Source organism: Panthera leo, chromosome B2, assembly GCF_018350215.1.
Source record: "Panthera leo isolate Ple1 chromosome B2, P.leo_Ple1_pat1.1, whole genome shotgun sequence".
NCBI lineage: Eukaryota > Metazoa > Chordata > Mammalia > Carnivora > Felidae > Panthera > Panthera leo.
In genome coordinates this window covers 89,516,600-89,524,667 of record NC_056683.1, presented here as the reverse complement: position 1 = coordinate 89,524,667, position 8,068 = coordinate 89,516,600, and positions in this window count along the sequence as shown.

Sequence of the window (8,068 nt, the reverse complement as noted above, 5' to 3'; positions counted from 1 at the left end):
CGACTTCAGCTCAGGTCATGATCTCGTGGTCTGTGAGTTCAAGCCCCATGTCGAGCTCTGTGCTGACCGCTCAGAGCCTGGAGCCTGTTTCGGATTCTGTGTCTCCCTCTCTCTCTGACCCTCCCCCATTCATGCTCTGTCTCTCTCTGTCTCAAAAATAAATAAATGTTAAAAAAAAATTTTTTTTAAAGTTAAGCAGCTATGACAAAAAGACCTCAACTCACAGTGGCTTAAATAAAATAGAAGTTTATTTCTCTCTCACTTCATAGTCACAAGATGAAAAGTCCAAGTTGACCAGAAGACTTGGATCCAGGAATTTATTCATGGACCTGATTTTCTACATCACACCCCCATCTGTGTAGTCAAAGTTGGTTAGCTGGTTCATCTGTGTTCTACTTCATGGGGAAGAGAGAAGGGGAAGTCTAGAGCAAGGTATTTTCTTTTTCTTTTTTATTTTTTTTAATTTTTTTAACATTTATTCATTATTGAGAGACAGAGAGAGAGACAGATCGTGAGCATGGGAGGGGCAGAAAGAGGAGGAGACACAGAATCTGAAGCAGGCTCCAGGCCCTGAGCTGTCAGCACAGAGCCTGATGCAGGGCTGGAACTCACAAACTGTGAGATCATGACCTAAGCGGAAGTCAGATGCTTAACTGACTGAGCCACCCAAGCGCCCCAAGGTATTTTCTTTTTAAAAGAGAGGTAGAATTGAAGAAATCACTTGCAATCATGTTTATTGGTGACAACTTAGTCCTATAGTCACCCCAAGCTAAGGATGCTGGAAAATATAGAAAGGATAGGAATTGGCATGGGGGTGGTGGTGTGGATCTGCAACCTTCAGGGGTATCAAAAAGGACAATGGCTAATGGAGGGAAGGGTTGCTTGCTGGACCCTGGTGCCTGGATTGGATCAAGGAGTAATGAGAAGAACTCAAGAGACTGTGATCTGGATAGAACACAGCCTTTGTAGTAACAGTGAAACGGAGACAGTAGGTGTTTGTGATCAGAGAGTAGTTTCACATTTCAGAGGTGGAGAAGTTCAGGGTTATAACTTGTTCTGGGATATGGCCCAGAAAGTGTGTGACTAATGTGGCATGGAGGTAAGATGACCCTAGGACACTGCAGAAATGTTCATTTTTCACCTTTCCAGGGGGGTCACCTAACTATGGGCCTATCCTAATAATGTCATAAACTAGAGTAGGAAACTTATTAAGATGTTCACTACAGCCTTGTTTTCAATTAGCAAAGTTTACCCTAACCCATTAGATTGACTGGACACCTCTTATAGGTGCTAAACTTTGAATGGATAAAACAGAAGTTAGGGGTAGCACATTGGTGCGTACCCTGACCTATTAGGTTGGCACTTAGTTGGCACTGCCACCACGTGCCCAGTTGTGAGAACTACACCTGGTGTTAGAATCATCCGTGAGGTATTTGTCTTTCCAAGACCCAGCGTTCAAGTTGTGGAGGTCCACCAACTCTCTAGGGAAATTCTTGTGTGACAGCTTTCCAGTGAAATGAGAAATATGTCAACCCATCAAGTGAGAATTGCATTAAAGGGGTAGCCTGATACAGGATCTATTCCAGCACGTTTACAATTTTCTGTTTGACAATTTGGGAAAAGGCTATTTTCAGAAAACTTGTACACGTGCGAAAAAACTCTAAAATATTGAAAAACAGAAAAAGTAACAATGCTGATACCGTCTTTTAGACAGAGCTGCATCTTCAGATGCTCGCAGATTTCTCAGTGCGGATGGGCACTGCAAGATGGCAGACGACATGGGTATTCACAAGTGTCATGGACACAGCCTGCTCGTCCACCTTTCACCTTCTCCTGTAGAATGAAGCTATTTGTACTCAACACATAAGGACACTGTGTACCTTTGAAGTGGCCATTTGGAAGACAAAGATGAAGCAAGTCAGAACTGAGAAGCACACAGTAAACCAGTGGACCCTCTCCAATCTCTCCTTGATTTAACTGTGGCTTTTGGAAGAACTAGGGCACAAGTGGAGACAGGAAGCTAAATAACTACCTTCATTTATTCAACAGATTCAACAATTAATTATTGAGGACAGGTAAGTGTTTGCTGAGTTCTGAATGATGGAGATAATCAACAAAAGAGGACCAAGTCCCCGTCCTCGCAGAGTTTATATTCCAGTGGGCTGAGCTAGGTATTATTACCCCTGTGTCACAGATAAAGAAGCTGAGGCTCAGAAATACTGTAGAGCAAGTAACTGACATAATGAGGTTTTAGGCACATGTCTGTTCTACAATAAAACCTGTGCTTGTATCGCTATGCTACAAGCAAATACCTCTGATCCATTTGTAAATCCCACAAATTCTACCATAATGGTCCTTACAGAGGCTTTCTGATACACACAGTATCCTTGATGCCTAAAATATCTCTTTAAACCTTATGAGAGTCAGACTTACCTAAGGGTCTCCACATTCCTCTGTGACTGTCTTTTTATTATACTATTCATAGCATTATATTGAAACTCATCTATGTATGTGTCTGTCCCCTCACTGGATTATGAGCTCTTAAGTGCAGGAACTATGTCATATTTATCTTTATGCCCAACAATAAGCTCAGGCACTGGCAAGAGCGGGAACCAGTGGTAGAGAATTTACAAAGACTAGCATCTTTGAAGTGCCCATTGACTAGTACCCTCTGCCCCCCTCACCCCCATTACTAACCCTGACAGATTTCTTTTATTAATTCTTGTTGACCTGAACTTGTTTGATTTAGTCTGCAAAAAAGAGGGAGTGTAGTTGCTAAAGGAAATAGAGCCAGACTAAGAAGCTCAACCTTGCAGGTAGATATATTTTGTTATTTCCATAAGTACAATACCTCCAAATAGACTTAAAGACAAACCCCTCAACTACCACTTGATAAAGTATGCTCTTATATTTAATCTATATTAATAATAAGTTATATTTAACATTTGCTTACCTTGTAGAGTGGGTAAGGCAAGTTTATTCTATTTTATCCATGATGAAGTTGAAACTCAGAAACACTAAATGACTTTCCACACAGCATAAAATTTATAAAATGAGTCCTTAGACTTGATCCCAATTCATACTTAGACTCATACCCAGATCTGTCTTCCTTACCATGTTGTCCCTCTAATTTTTTAAAAATTATATTTAGTAAGACTGGTATGGAATGTTCCTCTAAATTTTAATGTCAATTCTGCTATAAACATGTTTTGTAATCCGGAATTTGTCAAATACCTCATGTCTCTTTTACTGTTTGGTGTAGTTATTTTGCTCGGTACACAAGGATACCTTATATCTTTGAAACAAAGAGAGATGAAATTTGCCAGAATTGAGAAACAAATAGTAAGCCAGTGAATTCTCCTCAATTTCCGCTTTGGATTTCTGTGACTCTTTACTAAAACTGGGATAAGTTAAATCACTTTCTGAGTATCTGTGTTAGTAAAATGAAGAGTATTTATAAATTATTAAAACAATTTGAAAATATAAATGCAATAAATATAAAATGGTGAGCTTTTAAACATTTCATAATTTCTCCTAAAAATGAACTCAGTATAGATTACAGCAATGGAATTAAGAATTGGATCTTTCTAGGACACCTGGGTAGTTCAGTCGGTTAAGCATCTGACTTTGGCTCAGGTCATGATTTCACAGTTCATGAGTTTGAGCCTTGCATCAGACTCTGTACTTTCAGCTCAGAGCCTAGAGCCTGCTTTGGATTCTGTGTCTTCCTCTCTCTCTGCCCCTCCCCTACTCGCAATCTGTCTCTCTTTCAAAAATAAATAAACATTAAAAAATTTTTTAAAGAATTGGATCTTTTTAAGAATAAAATCATTAACCAAAGACTGCAGAGGTTATCACTCAATGGAGCACATGCAAGATAATCACTCCAATTTTCTACCCAAAGCTGGATGAAGTAGGGTTGCTCCTGCTGGTAATGGACTTACTAAGGTAGATCCCTTTGCCAAAGATCCTTTTGTATATCTGGACTCCTAACTTTTCCAATGAGCACGTGTCTGCTAGTAGATTTATATATAACCAGTTGTAAATCTGCACGTTTATAACTCATAAGCAGTAACATACAACCAAATGGCCATCTTGCGTACATTTGTACTGTGGGATGACAAGATTTTTCTACCTGCTTCTCTGCTCATTTTCCAAAACCAAACTCAAACCACCACTGCTGAGCCACTTTGCAGAGCGCTCCCACACAGTTAGTCATACTTCTTCTGTGCTCTCAGAGAATGTGTGAGTGTTTGTGTGTGTGCATTTGTGTGTATGTGTGTTCATGAAGCTCATGTGATGGGGTTATGAAATGGTAAAACCTTAGAATTTTAAGCTACCGCCCCCAAGGAATATACTAATGATGCTCTACAGGAAGTACCATGGTATCCACATTTCTTCTCTGTTTCTAGTTTACATACACCTAATCTTGAAGGCTAACACTACCATCCCTTCCCCACAGGATAAGTAGGACACATAGGTAGCTGTCCCAGACACTCACCACACTGCCATTAGACACTATTAATGATCACACTAGAACAAAGGCATTGACTGGAATTGTCCCAAGCAAACTGAAATATATAGGAAGTTGAGTAGTAAGTAGTATGTACTTCTTAGAGCATTTTGGAAGTCAATTATCCCCATAAACTCTGGACTCGAAGTGAAACTTGAACAAATGAATTAGCTGAGACTGAAAATGAGGTCCTGGCATTTCTATCTCAGGCCAGGAAGGCTGGAGACCTGGCAGAGGGTTATTGAACCTGATGCAACAGGAGAAATATCAACTGGATTAGACCAGGGTCAGTTTGCTTTAAACTTGCTGGTCAGAGTTTTTCACAATTTCTTGAGGATAGAGTTGTATATTAACATCTACCCCCTCTTTCTATATTGTATGTGGTTTGTCTTGTACAGCTATGTTTAGGGTAACTGATTAGTAGACAGTATGTGGTTATCATTCCAAAGATTAAAGGCAGTGATTCACAGTGAGTCTTTGTGGTTGTCCTTTTTGAAACTCAAATTAAAGCACCTCTTATGTTTTTTCAAATGACAAAAGTGTGGCTGAGTATTCTCTACCTCACTAACCAGTCAAAATTCTGATCCCTAAAATGAGCAAACTCATTACAGTAGACCTCTTTCAAGAATACCGAATTCACACGTTTTACTTCTGTCTGGAAATGCATATCATACCTCCATCTCACGCTGTTCTGTAATTATTGTTTATTTTTCAATAAGATTACAAATATCTACCTTCATTGGCAGGGATGATATCTTATTCATCTCCGTACCCCCAGTGCCTAGAATAATTACTGGTGTGTAGTAGATGGGTTGGTTTGATGGGTTGGCTTGTTAGGTGAATTGCTGTTTGGCTGCTTGGTTGATTTTCTAGTTAGTTGCTTGGCTGGTTGGTTGATTTCCAACTAGTTGGTTAGCTGGTCAGTTGGCTAATTAGCTAATTAGTTGGTTGGTTGACTCGGCTGGTCAGCTACATAGCAGATGAGTGGGTTGGTTGTGTGGGTGAATGGCAGGTTAGTTGATGTGTAGCTACCTAACTGGTTGTTTGATCAATTTTTGCAATTTTCTATTCAAAAGTTTATATTGACACAACTTTATTATGCCACAAAAATCCCAAGAAAAGCAAATTAAGGTTAAGTCACTAATTATAATCCCCTTAAGCAGCAAATTATAATCACTTCAAGATGTGAAATCCCCATTTTATCATTAGCCTATCCCTAAGAGTATTTCCCAGGAATTTCCAGCTGCACACAAGATATGATTGAGAGATTATTGAACAGAATATGGTCAAGTTCATCACTTGTCTTTCTACCCTTATAGACTAAGTTCTTCAAGTCTCTGATCATTTTATCATTGGATATGGGTGTCTTTAAGCATGCCCTTAAAAAGTACCACTTAAATGTTTAAAGAAGAATAATGAAGCTTTACTAACGCACGTCAGTTTATATAACACCTTACTATAGACCAACCAGCCATGGGCAAATATAGTAAAGAAAGAAGTTCACCTTAGAGAAGGAAAAGGCATAAAAGGTCAACTGACTTTTCACTTTGTTTTAAAACATTCTAGGTCATAGTGATTTATGGTTTCTAAAATAGCATACTTGAAAATCTATGACCATTCTTCAAAAAGTTGGAATAAAATAAAGTATAAATCATTGCATGTACCTCATTGCCAATGGTAAGTTTTGAACATAAGCACTCGTGAGTGTTTGAAATGAATACTTATGCCAAAGCCTCTTAAAAAATACAAACAGATATTGACAATGGCACATAGTTACTGAAATAAATACAAAGGGAGTTGTTACTTACATGTTTCCTGAAACCCTGTGTTTTCTTTGGTGCTTGGCATTGTGGCTAGGCTTGAAAAAGAGCTCTCCTATACATGCTCCACAAGTCTCAAAAATGAGAAGAAACAGGGATTAACCAGTATTTCAGGTAACTCATTCTCATTTTTGACTCAAACATAGCTTTAATAGTAACTTTAATAGTAAATATTAGATATATGGTTTGGGGGGAAAAACACAAATGGAAGTAATTAAAATTGATCAATTTAACTCATTGGTCATTTATTTAAAAACAAATGTTCTTATACTGATTATAAAATCATTCTGAAATATGGCTGGCAACAGCAGTGGAAAATAGCTTTTAATCATTTAGAAATTTGGAGCCATACAAGTCATTGATGTGAAATTCAGCAGCCATGACAAGGTAAATGGGAACTTACTAATAAGCAAAATTTTAGAGACTCTAATTGATTGGTAAGGCTTGAAGATCATTAACAATTGTTCTAAGAGTTCATTTCAGGTTTCTTAATAGCAAGTTTAGGATTTATATAGATTACCCTTAATAATTTAAAAAAATTTTGAAGTGTATATTCTAAAGGATATTTTTATGATACAAAGGTACAGAAATGAAATGAGTTTGGGGAGTGATCATTACTGCAGTCCTTCTCAGAGTCTTTAATATGTCAATGTGCATTATGACTCTTAAAAAGGGAGTGAGGAGTTATATAGCACACATTGTGTCCCAAGCCCTTCTGACCACTACATCAGTTACCTATTGCCGCAGTAATTCTGGATGGCAAACCATCCCAAATTCAGTAGGTTAAAACAATCATTTACTCTCACAGATCTACAGTTTGGCCAAAACAGCTCTGCTTCAAGCTACACATCTGTGGATCTGGGTGCTCCACACTTCTCTCACCCACCTCAGCCTAGCGGGTTAGCCAGAACATGTTCTCGGGCCATATCTCTTAAGTTCCAGTCTGAAAACTGTTACACTGTCTCTAATCCAAAATCAACTGGACAAAGCAGGTAACATGGCCAGGCCAAAAGTAAACGGGTGATGAAATCTGTTCTCTCCATGATGAGGCATTAAGATGAAGTGGATCCAGAGAGGGGTAAAAGACCTGGGACCAATAACTCAATCTATCACAACCATAAAACCCTTTATTTATAGATCATGTAATGGCATTAGTTTTGTATGGAACACACTTCCAGAAACATCGCCATATGTCATTGGTGTTTATGCAATGGTCATGTTAGTAGGCACAAAATTACATAAAATGGTAACATCCGGAGGTGCAGCAGTCTGGGAGTTTTAAAACATCAGAATCTACACGAGCATCCACTACTAGATTCTTAGCAAAGGAAGAGTCTTCCTGTTAATGGGACTTTAAGATCCTTCTTACTGTCATAGCTCACTAAGAATTCAACCTCTAGGGGTGCCTGGGTGGCTCAATCAGTTGAGCATCCGACTTTGGGTCATGATCTCATGGTTCGTGAGTTTGAGTCTTGCATAGGGTTTGCTGCTGTCAGCACAGAGCCCACTTCATATCCTCTGTCCCCCTCTCTCTCTCTGCCCCTCCCCTGCTCATGCTCTCTCTTTCTCTCAAAAATGAATAAACATTAAAAAAAAAAAAAAAAAGAGGATTCAACCTCTGGAGTGAATGTGAGCACAGTGAGTTCAGTTTGGGAAGACAGCACTTCTCCCTAGCCTCAGCCAGAATACCATTAAGTTTCTTGGAGGGAGGCAGATCCTTCTCTGGGAGTGAATG